Consider the following 21,940-nt stretch of genomic DNA (forward strand, 5'->3'; position numbering starts at 1 on the left):
GGGACGCAGATGTATTACACAATGTCAAACAAAAAGAATTCATCTCTGGAAACTCTGTCAGACAGTGTGTGTGTGTGTGTGTGTGTGTGTGTGTCTGCCGCCAGGTTCCAGACAGACTGTTTGACCTTTCACCGTTGACCTTCCAGCTCTTGACCTCCACCATGCTAATCGGCTAACGGCTAATGCCCTGGCCAACATTCCCAACATTCCTGTGGGTGTGATGGTATACTCAGCGCCGCAGGTATCATCCACCTCCTGTGTTTACCACCTGCTGCTGCCTCCCAAAAAAACAAAAAAAAAACTGCATCTGGAGCGATAGGAATAAAGAATGTTTTGTGGTTGCACGCTCGCTCTCGAGAATTATCTTTTGTCGCCTTTATGTCTGACTGAAACGACAAAAAGTAGTCCCCCCCTTTTTTAAATTTTTTGCAATCAAACATAAACTGGATTCCTCTTTAGCCTGGAAGCCAGTGGGAGGGCGGGCTGGTGTACGTTTTTGATTGACGGCTGAGACAGCAGGGGCACAAAGACACAATGTAAACAAACTTTCTCCTCTTCTTCCCTTATTAGCAAAGGAACAGATGTTAGGAATAGATGTGGTGCCGGAGACGACGCCACCTCGCTGTTCTGCATCTACACCCACTGATCACGACACCTGCGGGGGAACTGTTTAAGATCGACGGGCAAACTAGCCATGAAGCCTGCAGAAAGTTGGAAGTTTGGCGTCTATCGCGAGACAAGTTGCAAGACCAAACATGCATCTATGATTGGTTTAAAAGCTTCTCGTGCTTCTTTTGCATCCATGTGAGCAGATTTTGGAGGCAGGTGACGTATGGTGGCAGCGTTACGGCAAAGATACCACAAAGAAACTTGGCCATGAATGTGCTTTGAGCTCCAGCTGAGTCCAGCATGGACTAAGGAGAGCCTGACGGCAGCTGCTCATAGCTGATTAGTTCAGTTAGCTCTGACTAACAGCAGCTGCACTCTGTTACTCTGCCACTGCTGCATTTAAATGTGCTGGAAGAGGGGGGATTACAGTATGGGGGTTTAGTTTAGCACTTTAAGTGCATTTAAGTCGTTTATTGAGCTGAAATGTCAAACCTTTTTGTGGTTCCAGCCTCTCAAATGTGAGGATTTGCTTCTTTTTCTCTGTTTTGAATCATGCTTAATTGGATTTGGACTGTCGGTCAGACAAAACAAGCAAGCTGAAGACGTCAGCTTTGTACGTTAATATGCAGAGAAGATCTCCTCCTGCTCATATGCACAGAATTCAGATGAAACCTCCTCATAAATAAACAAATAAAGTATTAATAATCTGAGCTGGACTCGTACATGTGCACCTGTACACACGCAGAACAAGTTCACATGGTGTTTCACTGCTCTCCGGTGCCGAGATCAATCAACGTGATCCTGGAATAAGACTTGACAAACAGAGCCAGATGAAATAGAAGTTTCACCTTCGCTGTTTTACACACGCAAAACAAACACACGTGTGCTTGTCCTCATGCGTGCGCACACACACACACACAAACACACACACTTACACACAGCGGCTGGTCTGAATCAAACAGAGTGTATCCTGATACTGTTTTTACAGGACCAGGGGGGTTTGGAAAACAGCCGTGCTCCTTTAACCGCTGGAAGTCTAAAACCAAATAAACTCTGAGAAAGTGCTCCTTAACCCTACACACACACACACACACACACACACACACACACACACACACACAGAAATTTACAGTCTGCATCCACTCAATCTTCCTATCATAACTAGAAATCAGCAAAAACTCGTTAATGTGTCATACGTGAGGAGTCGACAGTTTGTAAGTCGGCACACAGACCTCACTGTGTGACACGGTCAGCTGATCTTGGCCTGAGTGTGTTTACACACACACTTAACATGTTTACTCGGGAATGTACACCCTGCCACGATTATAGTAATGCAGCTACGGTAAACAGCGTGAGAAGGCGGGGGTTTAAAGCATATGATTGGTAAACGAGAGAGGTGGAGTTTGTACAGCGTGTGCGTGTGACATGTAGATTTATCTCCTGATGCACTGAGATGATTGGAAATTGATTTTTCGAGGCACACACATTCACACACATTCAAACACACACACACACTTGGTTTCTATAGTACACAGACAGTCCGTGCACACACGTGTGATTGGCAGTTTGGGTTCGTATCGGGGCTCTTAAGGAAGTGCAGGAGGCCACTCTAAACCCTATTCATCACTCAGACCACCAGAGTGAGAGAGAGACAGAGTGAATAGAAAGTTTTAGCCCGACAAGGAAATTGACTTCTCAGGGACTTAGGAGTGGATTTGCTCCCTCGGTTTGGCGCCAAGACACCTGATTCAATTTCATCTTTAGTTAAATCGTTCGGGTTAGACGTCCCACCCACCACTTTCCCTTCTCTTTCTCCTTCTTTGGCTTCCTCTTCCCCTTTTTCCGTCCTCTTTTCTCTCGTCTTGTTTTTGGACTTCCCTAAGGTTTAACCCCTCACCTCTGCCCCTTGTGCCTAAACCGGGAGGTTACCTTCATTAAAAGAGGCTCCTGCTGAGCTTCAGTGTGTGTGTGTGTGTGTGTGGTTTTTGTTTGAAGGGGCCGGAGGTATTAAATCCACACAGGAACTATATCATGCTGCTAAGTTAGGAACCGTCTGAAACGCCAGACACAGACACACTGTTGCAGAGAAGTGACAGCTGACAGCACACCGACGTGATGCAAAGTCGGGAAACAGATTTAAACACACACACACACACACACACACACACACACACACGCTGATGATGTACATGCTCTGCACTAACTGTTTGCAGACTCTTTTAGCATGTCTTCATCCCTTCATGGCCTCTTTAGACACAAGGCAGCAACGACAGAACTGCGCCCCGAAGCGCATTATTCATATATTCATGCTTTCTTCACTGCGTCAAGTTAAGCATGATACACAGCACAGCTGCCGTGACAAATACTCGCGTGGCCAATAGAAACAAGGCGGCAAGCCAGGCGCAGGAGGCAAAATGGAGGAAAAACTGAATATCCTGAACTCTACAGCAAAAGCCCTGACTTAGAAACATGTTTCCAAGCAAGTAGAGACATCAGGTGTGTTTTTAACAGGTAGCTCGTAGGTATTTGATAAACATAGCTTACAAAAGCCAGTGACTCATCACTGTGAGCGCGCTTTGTGTAGGACGGCCTTGTAGGTGCACCCACTGGTGTGTTTTCATATACGAGGCGATTCTCAGGTTGCTTCCAGCCGATCTCTGTTCTTTAGTTTCTCAGAAGTGTGATGGTCGATGTACTCGCTGCGATCGTGGGACTTTTACTCGTTGTCTGTGCCATGCGCTCGTACAGAACATGGGAAGAAGAAGTTTGGATACTCAGCACCTTCAGACTGTTTCACAGAGCGAAGATGTGATTTCTTTGAATGCTTTTAAATCCATTTTTGGAGAGGCCTGGAGACAGAATCACGGGGCTGTCATTGCTTTAACTGATCGTGTTGAATTCATGGCTTGTACTTCACTGAAGCTATTATGTTTCTAGGTTGCTATGTGTTGTAATATTATCCTAGTGCCTTGTTTCTGTTTTATTTGACTTGTTCTTAGTTTGTGCTGCTGTCTGTCTGTCTTGGCCAGGACTCCCTTGAAAAAGATGTTTTTAATCTCAATGGGAACTTTCTCGGTTCAGTTCCTCAATATCTCCACAGTTACAAGCTTTTTAGCACGGGAGCACAAATTTCATCTTCGGCGTGCTGAGCGGCGAGAACAGCGCAATTAGCACTGTGTCTGACGGGCTTTAGACATTAGGACGAACCCTCCGGTGTCACATAATGTGGATGGAAGACACAGAGATTTTTGGATGATGTCTGCTTTACTGAACAGGTGGCATTTATGATCAAATAACTTTTCTTTTTATGATTGTTCAACAGAACAACGAATTCATTGGAACAACTTGAAACTATTAAAAAATACTTTTTATGTTACTTTGTTGTTTTGCTGTGGATGGATCTTTATGAGAACATGGACGCGCATCAGGCCGTAACCCATTTCAGATTGTGTCCAAATCATGTGGGCGTAGTCTTTTTTCTCTATCTTCTGACCTTCCTCTTTGTCTGTTTTTCTCACCTCTGGTGGCCCAGGATGTGTGTGCGAGTGTGTGTGTGTGTGTGACAGAGTCAGGTCTCCAGTGTTAAGAGCTCAGTGCTGCTTTTCTAAAGGGTCTTTTCAGAGCGAGAGGACCTTTTGACGCTCTGCGTGTCTAAGAAGACCTGGGCATGAAAGAGCAGCACTCAATTCTCACACATGGACCCCCTCATCCTTCCCCTCCTCCCTCCTCTTTCTCTCTCACACTGGACACACACACACACACACACACACTCTCACCTACTGTTATACAGTTTCTGAACCTCTTTTGTGCGCGTCCTACTGCCATGAGATTCTTCCCAGGTCCAGCAAACTGGGGGTTCCCGTGGATCAACGTGTGTGTGTGTGTGTGTGTGTGTGTGACAGGGTACAGGCCGGAGTTGGCAGAGCAGTAAACTAATCATCTTGTTCAAATCCCTTTCGGAGACCTTAATCCTATTAAGTATAAGAATGTGTGAATGGGCAAAGACGGAGCTGGAAAGAGTCAAAAAGGGGAAAAAGAGATGCAGAAAAATGTAAACGCGGGAGAGAAGGCGGACACTTTGTGAGCGGAGGAGCGAGTTGTGGCGATGGTAGCGGGGTGTTTGTGACGGGACGGTCATGGAGGACGACTTAAATGAGAGTGTGTGTGAGTGTGTGAGTGTGTGTGTGTGGATCTCCCAGCTAATTCAGGGAGCGATGCCATGAAGTGGACCCCCAAAGATCACACTTCTGTGAGCAATTAGGAGGAGAAAGACTCCCAAAGAAAAGAGAGGAGATGAGGGGGGAGGAGAGGGAGGCTCGCTGAAGACAATGCAGAGGATTATTGAACACACTGGGTCAGGACTGGCACCTGGGAATGTGGAGGAATGTGTGTGTGTGTGTGTGTGTGTGTATGTGTGTGTGTGATTGGCTGGCAGAGCGTACACATGATAAAAAAATTGTGCTATTTCCTCTTATTATGCAGAATCACACACACACACACACACACACACACACACACACACACACCTCATCTTTCAGCCTCTCTTCAGTCGACTCTCCTCTAAACTAATATTGACTTTGCTGGTGAATGACAGATCCGCAGTCTTCCTCCCTTCTCCTCCTCCTCCTCCTCCTCCTCTTCACATCTCATTGTGTGCCTCCCTTATTCGCCATCACGCCTCGCGCGCATACTTTAAATGCCAGGTAAGAGGGGGTTGCTATGGTTACTGGACCTTTTGGTGGACACCTAGGGGACATTTTTTATTTTTTGGGACTTGACAGAGAGTGGATGTCCCCTGTGTGCGTGAGTGTGCCTGTCTGGCTACCAGGATGGCAATGAGCCAGAAAAGGTGTGTGTGTGTGTGTGTGTGTGTGTGTGTGTGTGTGTGTGTGTGTGTGTTGTAACATTACAGACTGCTCAGTTTACAGAAGCTCTTGTGGTAGCAGCTGTGTTATTTTTGCTGCTTTCTTGGACTTTTATTTTGCAACATTTCTTCCTTTATCCTCTGAATGCAGACAGGAAAGCCAAGATGATTGCCTGGTAGAAATGCTACATTCTGCCTACTGATTTTTCTACATAAATAGCTCCTGCTCTTTCCATTCAGCTACCAATCGCTTTTTTTTTTTTTTGTAGTGAGCTCTTAACAAAGCCAGCTCGTAGGCCTCTCGCCAGAACTTGTAACACAAGCGTCTTGTTGCTGAGGAAACGACACAACAGACACTTCTTATCACATCTATATGGCACGATTAACTAAAAAAACAAAGCTGAAAAAATAAAGATGTACGGTGTAGTGTGTGTGTGTGTGTGTGTGTGTGTGTGTGTGTGTGTGTGTACATGCATGTGTAAAACCAGACTGATTACGTCTCTTTCCAGCCCAGGAACAGATTAGTCAGCGGTCTGAGACCATGACATCATCAGAAATGTTTACACGTGTAATTATAGACAAGTGAGGAATACATCTGTTGCACACACACACACACACACACACACACATACAGAGTTGAAATGGACAGCGGCTTGCAGTAATGCAGTAATTGCATATGAGGAGAGCTGAGAAGCACTTAGTAACGGGGACATGGTTTCCCTCTTAACATCTGATGATGATATTTAGATTTAACGCTGCCTCGACAGAAAGGCCCGTCATGCTGTGCACCTGTGCTCCTCCGACCCACATGTTGGAAAACAACAGATCTTCACGTCGTTCTGTCACAATTTCAGGATAGCAAGAGAAAAAAAAAGGAGTAATATCTAATGACACAGTTATCGGACACATGCACCGCAGCTGACTGACTGATAAAATCTTGTAGCTCCGTGTGACGAGCATTTGAGTTCACTGATCTACGCGGCCCACATGCTTATCGGTCTGCAGGTACATGCAGATCTTCTCTGCTCCTCTCAGCGTTGTCACACTGAAATTTGGTAACTTCAGCTGGTTTTAGTGATAATGGAGCATGGCCCTTCATCGTAAGAAGAAGAAAAAACACAGGAAGGAATGAGAGTAAGTGTGCATAGCAAATAAACACACAATTGCGTCCTCGACAGGTGTCCTCTGCCAGCATTGTTATTGAACTACTGGAAAATGATAAGCGGGATTATGTATGTTACTTGCAATTCATAAGGTTTTAAGAGTTTCTCTGATATTTGTGTGACCTTGTAAAAATGTTCTAAGCAGAGTTTGTAGAAATAATGCTGCTTGTGTGACCTGTTTCTGTCGTTCTTGAATAAGTACTCGATCACGCAGTAACAAACGAGAACCTTTTGGACAGGTGGTCTGCAATGGCTGGCCCAGGTGCTTGTGAGGCTCAAGAGTTGAGCATCATATAATCTTAATAGTATAATCTATTAGAGAATAAAAATGGGGAAAAAGGAGTTCAAGTATCTCTGGTCCTTTTACATAAGTGATGGGAAATTGGAGCATGAGATGGACTGGCGGTGTTGGAGGCGGATTGTGGACATTGTACTGGACCGTTGTGGGTAAGAGCGTCCATCTACGTTCCAACCCCCACTTATGGTCATGAGATTGTGGACACAAACGACCATGGAGCTTCCTCCATGGGATGGTTGGGCTCAGCCTTAAGAGATAGGGTGAAGTACTCGGACACCTGAAGGACCTCGATGTAGAGCCGCTGCTCCTTCATGTTGAAAGGAGCCACCTGAGGTGGTTCAGGCATCATCTCCTGCGTGCCTTCCTTTGGAGGAGCATGTCCAACTGGTAGGAGACCCCTGGGCAGATCGGAACCAGCTGGAGGGACTATATGGCCCATCTGGTCTGGGGATGCGTTGCTAGGGAAAGGGACGTCCGCTAAACCTGCTGCCAGGTAGCTAAGGTTGAAACACACCTGAGACAGACGGGCTGAACTGATGACATCCTTCCTCCATGTTCTCCCCTCATCATCTACATCCATTCACCTGTCCTTAACATCAAAACCTCACAAATTTCAATCAATTCTTTAAATGAATTATTTCGGTTGCCCATGGTGAATTAGTAATCGCAGCCCTGAGCTACACAACTTGTATTTTCCAGTCAGTCTCAGGCACATCTCAACGTATTTAAACACAGGCTGTCATCGCCGCGACCCAAAATGTAGTAAAGTATATTCTCCTCTATTTAAGCCACATAACTACAACGACTGTGTAACGTGGGTGACCTGAACGCATGCTGCTTTTAACACTTCGCTGAAAGATCGGCAGGAAAACTTCAAAACAAAAAAAGGTGATGGTACATTTATGACTAAATACACCTCTAATAATTCTCCACAATCGCTTGCGTTGGGTATGAATTCGTCAATCTGCGATTGGCACCTTGAGCACCCCCTGCTGGTCAATTTGGAGTCAAACACAGAAGAAAGTGACTTGTTCTTCATCCTTATTTTGATAATTTAAGCAACCGAATAAGTGACCAAAGATTTCTAACGTCACACCTCAGATCTCTGCCTCCTCTCCATCGATTCCTTCCCTCCATGCTTCTCCTTACATTTCACTTCCTTTCCGACATTTCTCTCCCTCACACCTCTTTTCTTACATCCTTCTTTCCCTCCTCTCTCCTCTCTTCCACATCCTCTCCACCCTCCACTGCCCTCCTTTGCCCTGCTCCCTGTGTAATGAGTCTAATCCATCAGCCAGACAGTATTAATCGTATTCCGATAGCAGTGTGTTCACTCGCTGCTCGCTGCTGTCTCCGTCTCTACGAGTCAATAACCCAAGCTCTAACACCTACACACTGCCTATGACAGATAGGGTGTGTGTGTGTGTGTGCACGTGTGTGTGTGTTGAAAACCAGCTCAGCACTATGACCAAATTTATTGCAGTCTTTGCCTGGAAGAGTGTCCAAAACACACAAGCGATGTAGACACAGACACACACACCACAGCTAAAATGACCACCGCTGGACGCGATGCCAGACCACTAGGTTGCCACAAACTCTTGGTCAGTGACATCATATCCTTTTCCTGTTTGCCTCTTACACTGCCTTACAATAATAAATAGAATAGATAAATAGAAAGTGACAGCACATGGACGCGTCTGGATCTATTTGTGTGTGTGTGTGTGTGTGTTTCAGTCTGCATATGTGTTGCCAGGTCAGAAAGTTTTTCACCCACGTCTTTGACCTGATCTGCCACAAACTCCATGACCCAATAAGCTGCAGCAGCCGCCTCCCTTCTCGTCTGCCTTCCTTTCCATTTAAAAACCCCAAAGTCTTACAAAAAAAGAAAAACCCTCTTACTACAGGATAATGTATCAATCTGGCACCCAACGATCCTTTGTCATCCTCAGACTTAGCTCTTCCATCTATTTTTCTCCCCCCCACAATTCGCTTCATCCATCAGTCGCTGCAACTGTTCTCCTGATCGCTCAATCATTGCATCACACTTCTCATCCATCAATCATTCATTCTTTCTATTCATCCGTCATCCTGCGCCGTCAGACGACCAGAAGCGGCGGATTAAAAAGTAAAACATTTAACTTTCAGGGAGGGGGGTTAAGCAGAGAGAGAGACAGCACCGTCCCGTACGTGTTACTCTGATCCACGCCGTGAAATCGAATTCATTAAAAGCTAACAGCTGATCTGCTGTTTCCAGCGGCTCCGCGCAGGAAACCAAAACAAACCCGGGAGACGAAGAAGAAGAATTTAACGGCTATGAAATAAAGAGGTTTTTTTTTTTGTTGTTTTTCTTTTCACCCTCTTACAACATTTTTCAGCGTGATTGACAGCTGAGCCTCACATGAGACGGTTTGTGGTTGAGAAGTGTGTTTGTGTGTCAGGAATGAAGAGTTATGGAGTGTATCAGTGGAAAGAGGAGAGAAGAGTGTGTGTGTGTGTGTGTGTGTGTGTGTGTGTGTGTGTGTAGTAGTAGCAGAGGACTGCAGAGGCGATGACTTACTCACCCTGGTGTCATTATTCACAGTTTACAAACCATGACAAGACAGGCCAAGACAATCCTACACACTCACTCACACACACACACACACATCCTCTCTTAATTCAGCACTGTGTGCGGTTTTGTCTTTCCTTCCTTGTGTTTACCCAGCAGCTCGGAGTGACATGCTGGCGAGGCCTCGTCATGCATACATGCACAGAGAAGACACACACACACACACACAGTATAGTAATATTTTGTAAGGACGCCTACGTGCAATCACCGCCTGGATTTCTGTGCTCAACCTGGGAATCATGAGGAGGAAATCGGGGGAAGATGAAGGACATAAAATGTGCAGGACTTTGACACTGAAGACCGGAGTTCATCCAGATTCCCGTCAGTGGTTTAAGGATTAGGCAACAAAAGCACTTTGTTTAAGTTCAGGGTGGTTTTAGTTAAATGTTAATAAAATAAACACATCATCCTCAGCTCCTACTCGCTCTTGACTTTTCTTTTTCCTGCATGAAACCAAGAACACGATCCTCGTGTTCAGGAGTGTCTAACAGATTTTATTGTGCTTTGGTTGGATGCAAATGAAGATTATTTTCATGATAGATGTATCTAACGATTGTTTGGTTTGTAAAATGCCAGAGAAGAGTAAGAATCACAAATCCTCCAGAGCTCAAACTGATGTGTTTAATTTGCATGCCTGACCAATAAAATATTTTACAAGCAAATACTCATATTTGATTAGTCTTAGCCAAGTTTTGCTTTTGCTGAGTTTAACTGAGCGATAATCCATCAACTAAATGCTCACTTAATTATTTTTTTAGCTCTGGTAAATACATAAAAAGATTATATTCCTTCCTCTCATCAGGAAGCATTTCAAGACGAAGCGTCTAACAATGAGAGAAGTGATGTCATTTGTTTAAAAAATGTGTTTTCATCAACTTTTCTATCATTTCATCTTCCCCAAAGGTCGACCTCGGTGTGCAAACGTACATTCAAGCGGCTGTCTGTTCGCTTTCCTCCAGTTTCTCTTCACTTCAAAGCGCACATGAAAACAGGTGGATGATGGAGACGTATTTATAGACATAATGAGGAAGAGTGAGGTGGTCATCGCTGGTTCAATAAGCCCGGAGACAGATCACATTTCTCCCGTCAGCCTCTATTAGGGTGTGTATCAGTGTGTGTGTGTGTGTGTGTGTTAGAGACGGAAAGTGTTTCCTCCCCTGAGGCCTCTCACTTGAACTCAGTGTGAGAATGAACCTCTTGTCAATCGTCTACTCAGGGGCTGTTTAGGGAAATGAGGGGATTCGTCAGTCAGCCGCTCGGCTCTGGGAGGCCGACGAGGCTGTGACAGTTTACAGTATCTGACCCAACACCTGCACAATGCGTTTAGACCACAGAGCGAGGGTGAGGAGAGGAGGACGGAGAGGAGGGAGGATGGAAGAAGAACAACATTTGTTGCCATCAGAAAGAAATCCAGCCACCATTCAGATAAAAAAAGAACAAATTGGCAGAAAGGCATAGTTTCTGCTTTTCTTTTATCGCTACTCCACCTCCTCCTCCTTCTTTCTCTCTCTCTTGCTCCAAATCTTTTCAAGATGTATGCAGACCCTCCTCCTCACCACCACCACCGCCACCACCACCCCTCTGTTTGCCAGCTCCTGGCAATCACAGACTAGCTGAAATATTCCTCTTCAAATAGTTTCTCTCCGTCAATGTTGTCTTTCTTTCTTTCACCACCGTAGAGGCTCGGGTCACACACACTTGTCACTCTGGACCAGCTGTCCTGCACCATCTGTCCACTGTCCGCACACACACATGCACAAACACACACACACACACACACACACACATGCACTGCAACGCTGGCGCTTAAATGTGGCAGTTACTGGCAAAGACACCATGTCTGAGAACAATTTATGTTTATTGGGCTGTGTCAAAATAAATACAATATCCGACAATGATAGCAGCGAGACAAAGAGTGAGACGGTGAGAGACGAAAGAGATGGGAAGACGAAGAAAAAAGAGAGAGAGAGAGAGAGAGCAAACACTCCCAACAAAAAAAAAAAAAGCAAACAAAAGCTGAGATCCATTTCCACATGGCCAGCAGTGAATATGAGAAGTCATGCATAATCTGGACTACTTGTACGCTTTCTTGATTGGTTGTTGGGGCTTTTTGTGTGCTGACCTAAACACCATATGTGTTGAAGTGAGCAAAATTACTGTGTGTGTGTGTGTGTGTGTGTGTGTGTGTGTGTGTGTGTGTGTGTGTGTGTTATGTTCAGCATTCCTATGAGCAGCGGGTTGGAAAGACGGGCCATGAAAGCAAACAGTGTTGGCCATTAAGTCTCCTGGACACCAGCCAGACAACACACACACACACACACACACACACACATATGCAAATACGCATACACACACACGAGCACGCGAACAACATTATTGATGATTCTCAGCGACACTACACTACAACAAACCCATTCTGACGTCTTGTTATTGTTTAATTTCATTATTTAATACCATGAATGTTTGAACATCGAACTTGTTAATTACAGTCTTAACTTGTTAATTGGAGTTTCCTGGTTCAATTTAATCAATCATTTCCAGTTCAGGCGAGGACCTTTGTTGTCATCTCATCCCTCATTTCTCGCTCTCACTCTTTAATGCTTCTACCATGTAATAAAGACAAAAATGTCTGGAAACAAACTCCCTCGAGGTACTAATACATTTATATTAATCACGTTTTTTTTCTCTCCATGTGGTTGATATTAAGTTGTGGAAAGTCTCTACAGGAAGTTCATTTATTTTTGTGGGCTAATTAAGAACAATTCAGAGGTACTTTACATGAGTGTTTCCATTGTGAGGAACTTTATACTTCACTCCACAACATCTCAGAGGTAAACGTACTTTTTAATACGCTGCACTCATCGGATTTTTATAGATTAAATTACCAAACAGTGAATAAAGTGACTAAAATCGGCTCCATCTCAAGAAGATACAACACTGAAATGTTTTATTACACGTGTGTGCATCAGTTATAATAACCTAATTACATCTGATAACACTGTTACCTTGTTGAAATGATAAAGTCTTTTTGTAATGCAGTGGTATCATATTACTGTTTTTCACTGTCGATGTCTCACTTTAGAACAAAACTCTTGTCAAACTGCCAGCAGAAGAAACTATTCGCCAACGAACAGTGCTGCAGACCTCCTGCACAACTTTACGAAAACGTGAGTCAGCTTGAAAAATCAGATCAGGCACACTGTCAAATTAATTATGGATAATTTGTCTGTTGTTTTTTTTTGGGTGATATTGATACATATGAAATTTCTTGTTATCATGTCGACAAAAGCAGCTCTCCTGTTAAACCACACAGCCGTGTCTTTATGGCGTTCGATTACATCCCGACCGGCCGGAGCCTTATTTAGTGCAGCACGCTGCATTTCCACTGGACAAGTTGAGACATTTCAGCTCGCAGAGCTCGGAGAGAGCTGAGTTCAGACCTGAGCGATGCCACTGTTCCATTTACTAACCACAGCACAACACGAGCTGGCCCGCTTTCGAAATACGACCCGCCGCACTACAATGTCCACGATGAGGTTTGTGTCCCAAATATAGAGAATATGTGCAGGTCAGAGCTGGACGAGTTACTTCAGACGGGGGCTTACATTCCAGCGGACGGGACGTAGGGGGCGCTACGTGAGCAACAACGCCATCGGACTGCTTTTTGAAGGCTGCCGCTGTTAGCTAAATTAGATTAGCAGGGTGTGTGTGTGTGTGTGTGTGTTTGTGGCTGCACCAGGAGTGTCATATTAGTTGGTAATGCACTGAACAGCTGTGACACACACACACACACACAGATACCAACACACTTGCACACACATAAACTGATTAACATTAGCCGAATACCAAACTGCAGCTCTGACCTCGAACAGATTGATTGAGACAGCGACTGTTTTAAAATGCATATGTCTGCGTGTGTGTGTGTGCGTGCATGTTTTTCTTGTGTGTGTGTGTATGCAAGCGTGCACCAGCGACACACACAACATTCAATGCGTGTGTGTCTGTGTGTAATGGAAGAAGTGGACTGATGTAATGAGGCTGTAATAAGGCTGAAGCTTAATCCTGGTGAAGACAGACATAGACCTCTCACCCCTGTCTACACACACACACACACACTTTACACTTTTTTCTTTGCCCTCATACTCGACTATTCCCTCCCTTCTTCTTTCCTTGCTTGTGCACTTACTCTTTTTCCGTTCCTTTTTTTCCAATCTTCTCATTTCCTACCTTCTTTCCTTCCTGTTTTTCTATTTCCTGTCACCTTGTTTCCTTCCCCGTCGCTGCCTCTCTTAATTCCCTCGTCTCCTTTTTGTTTCCCCTTCTTCCTATCCATCTTCTTTCCTTCCATTCTTCCTTCCCACTCACTTCTTTCCTACTGTCCCTCTCTCCTCCCCTCCGCCGGTCACATTCTTCCATCTCACTGACTTTTTTACCTTCTTCTCTTTCCTTTCCTTCCTTAGCCTCCTTCATTTCCTTCCTCCTCTTTCCTTCATTTCAGTCCTCTCTCTCTCCTACCGCTTCCTTCTCCTCCCTCCCTCCCTCTCTTGTCAGTCCCTCTCCTTGTCTCTCAGTGAATACCAAAGAGGACGCGCATGCTTCCTTTAAGTCCACCACATTAAGCAAGGCAATAAAATACCACCACACACACACACACACACACACACACACAAACATGATGTAGTTGAAGAAGACGAGCCACTGTGGTTTCTTCCAAACAGTGTCAGTCTATTTCACGCTCCACACACACATTTCCTACCGCAATTTATTGTCCTGAGGTGGCCAACACAGGACACACACACACACACGCACACACACACACACACACACACACACACACACACTAACTCTCTGTCTCTTACATAAACAAACACACAAATAAAGACACACACATGTTGTTGTGATCTGGTCCAGGTTTTTGTCTTTTTTCACCGAAGGAAAGGATTCCATACTAGTTTACTCTCCTCGTGTAAAGTAATTTTTATTTCACTTTTAGACTTTCAGGGTCAAAAACTTTTTGCATTCTTCTTTTATTTTTACCCCCTGAGCATGACACTGCAAGTGGCGAAAGCCACAAAATCACTCAAACATCATGACAAGAAGAGAACGTGGCGACGTCCATTTATTGTTGCCAGGTTACTTAGCGACCGTTTACCCACTTGAACACCAATCATATTACGTACTCCGACTTCCCATGTCGACAAAACGGCTTCATGAAGTTCGGCCTGAAAGCAACATAACTTTTTCCCAGGAAAAAAAAAAGTCCTCTGTAGCTCAGCAAGTGATGCGTTTAATGTTTCCAGCAGCAGCAACAGTGGTTTGCTTGGAATAAACAGACGTAGCACTGTGGCAAACAACAGACAAAAAGTGTGTGACCCGCAGGGTTGCCAGGTTCACAGCTCGGAGAAACTGGGCAATATGCGCAGGCTAGGTTTCATGGAATATTATTTAAAGAATGGTTTTGACCATTTCGAAAGGACTGCAATGACAAAACCACACGGCCTGAAAAACTATGTGGCTCTAGAGAAACTACAACTAGCACCAGACAGCAGTGAATGCAATGCACAGACGTCCCCCCCCCCTCCAACCCCTGCCCACCATACTGTGTAATTGACTGCTTGATTGACAGGTGATCTGCAGGACATGCAACAACAGAAATCACTGCTTGTAACACACAAGATCACCACTTGAACGCAGCGCAGACCACTTTCACAGGAAAAATGGTGCAACTTTAACCACATTGGTTATATTCATCGTGCCAGTCGCAGTAGCAGGATTGGAGAGGTTGCCGTTGTGACACTGTTTCTTTTTACCACAGGGGTCTTGGGAGGCCCCAGTTGAGGCCATAGTGAGGTGCTGGAGCGGGCTGCCTGACTAAAAAGAGAGCACTCTAACTACTGACAGGCAGCACTTGAGACAGGCCTGGGAGTGCAGGGGTCCTACTGAGCTATTGTCAGCCACCACACAGGTTAACAAGACACTGCACCAGCCTCTAACCTCTGTCTTTCACGCCTCACACGACTTTGTCCTCTTTTTTTTTTTGTCGGCCTCGTGCACAAACACACAAAACCACATACATGCTCCCCCCCATCACCTTTTATCTATTTTCATTTTCCTTTCAGTTTAAAAGGAGGGAAGACCTCGAGGGGGGCGAATAAGGAAACAATTCACGAGTAAGGAACTAAAGGAGCGATTTCTCACCTCGGATAATGACTTTATTCCCCCGACAGGTTTCTTTTTTTTCTAATTGAATTAGGTTGTTCTTTTTTATTCTGCTTATCATATCTCCCCGTCCTTCTCTCATCTCTCTCTCTCTCCCTCCTCTTCATTTCTTTGTGCGTCTCTCACCCTGCCTCTCTGGAGTATACATCCATTCATAACTCGAGGTTATCATTTCAAAAGGCTTTCAATTCGAGACCCTTACAGAGGAGACAGTATAAAGAGGTTGCTCCAGGGCAAGCCTGACACACACACACACACGCACAGAAATGCACACACACACACACACCAATGGATGCATGCGAAACGAGAAGGAATAACCGCACATGTAAACAAACTCTGCACACACGCACATTTTTTAGATAGAAACACACACCCTGTTCTTCTCAGGTAAATATACAGATGCTAAGTGGTTTCTAAGAGACACTAGTAATTACACACACACACATAGGGAGGGAGGGAAATCCCTGATTGCTAAGTTTATTATTCTGTGTTGACTCCATAGAAATAAGACTTTTTTTTCTAAGACTTCTTTCTTCTTCTCCCATCTTCAGTCTCTCGTCGTCCTCTCTCTCTCTTTCTTCTTCTCTTTCCTCTTCATTCTCTCGTCTGTCTGACTCTTGTCTGTCAGTCACGCCTGGCTGCTATTCTGTCATCAGTCCCTGTTGCTCTTTCTCTAAAAGCTCTTAGCTGCCCTCAGGGCTTAACTTATAATATTACAGTACACCTCAAATCCCTCACACACACACTAATACACTAATGGAAGAAAGACGCACAATGGCAGCAGCAGCACTAAGTGAGCAAAGAGCCACTGGACACAGAGAGAAGGAGCATCTTAAAAAGCTCTTTCTCTGTCGCACACACATAAATAGCAGATGAGGTCGGATTAACGTCTTTGGACCTTTTGGACAGATCAATAAGCTCTATGATGCATGTGTGCACATGTTAATGTGCTAAGATGACCTTGAATTAATGAGCGTTTTGGCGGGTAATTAGTAAAACTAGTCAAATCTGTCACACTTGGTCGTCTCTGTTGCTTATTTTCTATTTTCGTTTTAATATTAATGGATCTCGGGGCGATTAGTATCCGCTAGACGAGCTAATGGGAATCCTAACAAAGCAGAAAGTATCGCACTGACTGAATATTAACGCATGCCGACTACACAAAAAGCACAAACGGAGATGAAATGTACACATTGAAAAAAAACAACAAGCCCCAATCAAGCCAAACAACAAACTGGCTTTCTCCGCACTGCAGCATACCACATACTGTGTATGCATGAGAGGCTGTGCATCTAGTGTGTGTGTGTGTGTGTGTGTGTGTCTGAACCGCATAATAGTTAACTGTATCACACCTTTGCCATGGGAAATACCCACTGCACGTTTCAATTATGTGCGTGCGTTTTTGCGCGTGCGCGCGTGCACGTGCATGCATAAGCGTGGCGGGGCGTTCGGAACTGCTCTATTGATGAGAGAATGAAGTCATTTTTCAATGTGGGGTTAAGCGCTGCATTATTGCCGCCTCATTTGGCTCCTGTGGGCCACCATAGCCCTCCCGTCTGGTTTCCATGGCACGGAGAGAGAACAGAGAGGGGAATGTCCCTGCTTACCAGACTGCAAGTTCATCCATCAGCTCACACACACACACACACACACACACACACACACACACACACACACACACACACACACACACACACACACACACAGATACACAGACAGAGGCAGGCAATAAGGGCTTATCCCACTCACAGTCAACTTTCCCACAAAGTTGCAACAAATCAAGAGCAGCAGCGCTAAGTCTCCTAAAGCCAGCCAATATCACATTATACGCTAGTTGTGCTGCTACAGAGTGTGTGTGCTGCTGTAAAAAACCAATTCACCTAAAAAGGATAGAGTTTCTGCTACCGCCACAGTTCACGCGGTCCACAACGGGCTCGATTGTAAACTCAGGAAATCTTAAAGTCCATAATGCTGCTGAAGGGAAACATTGTAATTTTTCAGTAGTCCTGTGTTCACTGCTGAATGTCCTGCCTTGCATATAAGTGTGTGTGTGTGTGTGTGTGTGTGTGTGTGTGTGATATTTGTTCTGCATTGAGCAACATAAGCGTGCGCTAGTTCACAAACACTGTAGGGATTGTCTGCAGTAATGGGATGAGATGAGCAGGCTCAATGTGCACATGCACCTTTGTGTGTGTGTGTGTGTGTGTGTGTGTGTGTTTGGGGGTGGGTGGGTGTGTGGGTGTTGTGTGTGTGGCGTGGTGGCTGTTTGAACAAGCGCTGAACGTGAGCCAACCATGTCAGCGAGCATTGTCAGTTCACATAATAACTACATTCCTCTGGTGATATCATAGAGAGCGGACAGAGATCAGCTTCGCTGTAAAAAGCCGCGGCGAGATGGATGAACTGTCCTCATTCATTCATGTAAACGATGCCAATTTTCTTGTGCTTAGCTAGAGTTCAGTAAAAACATCCTGCGAGCCTTCTCCGTCTTTCACTTCCCTTCTTTCTTTCACTCTTTCTTTCTTCCAATCCCCCTGAGGTCGAGTCTCTCTCCTTCTCTCAGTTTACTGTAAACATCTCCATGTATCACTGTCATATCAGCACATTCATCTCCTATAGAGTGCCAGCGTCCCCGCAGTGCACCATTCACCCTCATTCACACACTCACGCTGAGCGCAGAGCGCATTCACACACACACAAACACGCACACACACACATCTATGTATGCATGTATGTGCACAAGCGCACACACACGCAAACTTCTACAACCTATTGTGCGCCAGCTCGTGTGTTTTCTTTCGAATCCATTTATCATGCGGGCACAAAAGAATATGAGAACATGCACAAAATGCAACTCTGCATGCACACGCACACTCAAGCTGTTAAACACAGTATATCACAGTGCACTGCGCTTAATCACTAATGGCAAATTTAATACACGTCGTTCCTCGAGTTGGATGACCTTCCTTATTGAGAAGATTGTATTAATCTACGAGACTCTATTCTAGAACTGCTTATATCTATACTTAATGTAATTATACGAGACGATCTAATTATTACCTGACCTTGGATGTTCCTCATTCATCTTGCTGACACTTTTCAGGAACTGCACAGCATTTTAAAAGAGTGAACAAACACGTCTCAATCACGGCTCTTTGATTCTCCGTGCAGATTTTACAGATTTATTATCAGGTTATTGTTTTTGTTTTTTTAAAACATCTTTGTTATTTTGAAGAGCATACAGGAACCAGCACCACTGGGTAAACATGTAAACACACTGAATATCCTCAATCCGCCAATATAAAGTAATACTAGAACAAACAAACAGAGGAAAAAGACAGTGCACTTTCAGTATATAACAACAAACAAACAAACAAACAAACAAGGACTCTTTCACGCACTGCCGTACACATGCTTGCACCCGTACATGTATATGCATGCCAAAAAACCCAACACAAAACAAAACAGGCAAATCAGTAACGGTAACATTAATCTCTCTAATGGTAAAAAAATTCAGATATTTGTTGCAGGAACAGCTTAAAAGTTGGAGGAGATTCATTCTTCCAGAATATGTTATAGTAATACATTATAGCAGCACTTTGCATTTTAGATAAACTTTAAATTCAGGAATGCAATTTAATAAATAGATGCAAGAGTTTGAGTCAAAAACAGATTTTGTGAAGGAGATTTATTCTTTCAAGTGAATTCAAATTTGTCTAGACCATCAAATGAGACGAGGACAAACTTTAACTTTAACGGAAAAAATAAGAAAAAACAAGTATTTTTTATTAAGTAAGTATTTTTATTAAGTATTTTGTATTTAAGTGTTTAATAAAAACGTTTTGTGGGAAACGGTAAGAGCTTCCTTTGTGCTCTGCTGGGTTAAAGTGTCGGCCATGAACCGGCTGCTGACCTTTGTTTTACATGTATGTCCTTTTTTTCCGCTCCCCTCACTTCCTCTCTAAGCTCTTGGCTAATCTTATAAAATACCCCAAAAAATCCTTAAAAAGTTAAGACAACCAGAAAACCTCTAATGTATCATGTTTTTTTGAATTATTTCCAATAATTATTATCGCTCAAATGTTGGTTGCCTGACCTTAAATCTGTTTAGCCGCTGTCAGTTTGTTATGGGAGACTTTATGATTGGAAAAAAAGAAGCTATAACTGACATGACACTCACAAACTGGCGAAGGGGCCCTGTGAGGCAGAGGTGATCCATTTGGATCCATCCCTACACCCCCTGTGTCTATAAAAAGCCGGGTGTCACATAGTGAGATCTCCTGTCTCCTCTCCCAGACTCTCTGACGAGGTGTCAACCCTTCTCAGCTCCACCTGACACAGGAGCCACATACCAAACATCCTCTTTCCTGTTTGTGTGTATCTGTGGGGGAGCGCATGTCGCCTGTGTTCTCACCTTCCTATTTGCAGTTTGTCTGTTTGTCCTTCGTGTTGAGACATGCATCGTGCAGACTCTCAAAATTACCGCGCACGCGACAGCCCGCGCTTTGAGAAACGCAACCAGAGCAAAATGGGAAACACTCTCCGATCGCTCGGGCCTTCCTCGTCACACTGAGAGGCATTTGGTTCGAGCCTATTGCACTGACAATCAAAATGCCTCCCGTAATGCTATCATCACACAGAAGCACCCCCGGCAACTGTATTACACCCATTCAAAAGGACACATAACTTTATTAACTCACACACAGCGTGACATGTCTCTAAAAGCAGCAGGCCGTGCAGGCTGCCTGCCATCCCGATAACATAACTTTATTAGCCGCTCTATTGACACAGTCGCAGACAGCCGACTTCGCAAGCTCAACGAGTTCATTGAGTCATTCGTGGCTGGCCTTCAAAACAACACAACTTTATTACTAGCAGCATTGCCAGACATGAACACAGCAGCGGCCTCAGCTGCCAAAGAAGAGGTTTGGATTACAATATGGAGGGAACGGACGAGCACGAACAGAGAGGTGGATTCATGCACGTGGTGTCGAACAGGAGTGCACATCGGACCACGAGTCCTTGTTGTTGACATCCCACACAGAGAAACATAGCTGAATTTAATGAGTCGTGCACACGTGAAGTCTTAAATCTCAGTATTTATGCTTAAAAACATCAATAAATTCTTTATTATTATTTAAAATGTAAAAATAATGAACCTTTTTTTTCCTCAGGTGCATCCAAACAAACCACAAACACCAACATATTTATGTTGCATGTCATTTGTTGTTTGTTGTTAGACCAGGGAACAAATCACATGAGTGCATTGAGCATGTCTGCACACGCACACACACACACACACACACACACACACACACACACACAGTTGGATTCCTTGACTCAGTACCATGTGGCATTTGCTTATTGAATGCTTTCCTGCGGAACACATTCATAATTTATGGAGAGATTGGATCTGTCTCCACAACACACCCAGCCCCTCCCCTCCTCTCATCTCCTCTCCCTGTGCCTCCCATCGTCTCACCCCATCTCTAATCAACCTCCCCCACCTTCTTCCAATAAACACTTCACTTACTGGGAGACACAACACAAAGCAGGAAAGTGCATCTTTGGAAAAAGTTGTTCTAATGCGTTTGATTGAATTCAATCAACGTAAAAGAAACTAAAATAACCCGATATCACTCCTGTTTTCTTTCCTCTCTCATCGCTCTCCGTCTCTCCAGGGATTCCAGAGCAAGTGATGTTACTAATTGACCAATCAGGTTGCACTAACAAGGCTGTCACACCGTGTTAGGATCATCCACCAATCATGGCCCGCTGAGTTGTCTCCCTGGGCAACTGTTAGCCAATGACCTGCAAGAAACCGACTCGCAATCAGCTACCAGAAGCTGATATAAGAAAATCAAAATGCACACACACACACGAAAAGATGCCCAAACCGCACGCCCGAAAGTCACAGAGGAGACTTTTTATTCACTAAAGGTGAATAATCATTACGCGTGTTTGTGTGCAGCGCTACTCAACAAAAACACAAAAACTTTGCTGCCCATTAGTGGCCAAAAGCTTGGGGGCAAGTAAACACACACACGCACACACACACACATACATACAAACACACTGAGCTTTGTTCATTTCGATGTCCTTTAAGACCATCTTTGCCCCAAGCAAGTAAAGAGTCAGAGCAGCCTTTTTATTCTGCCATAGTAATGTGCTTCTCTTCT

The 21,940-nt window shown here is 44.4% G+C and overlaps 1 protein-coding gene across 6 annotated transcripts in view; it reads right to left on the reverse strand.

The window, feature by feature from the left end:
• slit2 (slit homolog 2 (Drosophila)) overlaps window positions 1-21,940 on the reverse strand; it is an 88,157-nt gene that overhangs the window by 34,958 nt on the left and 31,259 nt on the right. The gene's annotated exons all lie outside the window — the stretch shown is intronic.

Source organism: Larimichthys crocea, unplaced genomic scaffold, assembly GCF_000972845.2.
Source record: "Larimichthys crocea isolate SSNF unplaced genomic scaffold, L_crocea_2.0 scaffold539, whole genome shotgun sequence".
In the NCBI taxonomy this organism is placed as follows: domain Eukaryota; kingdom Metazoa; phylum Chordata; class Actinopteri; family Sciaenidae; genus Larimichthys; species Larimichthys crocea.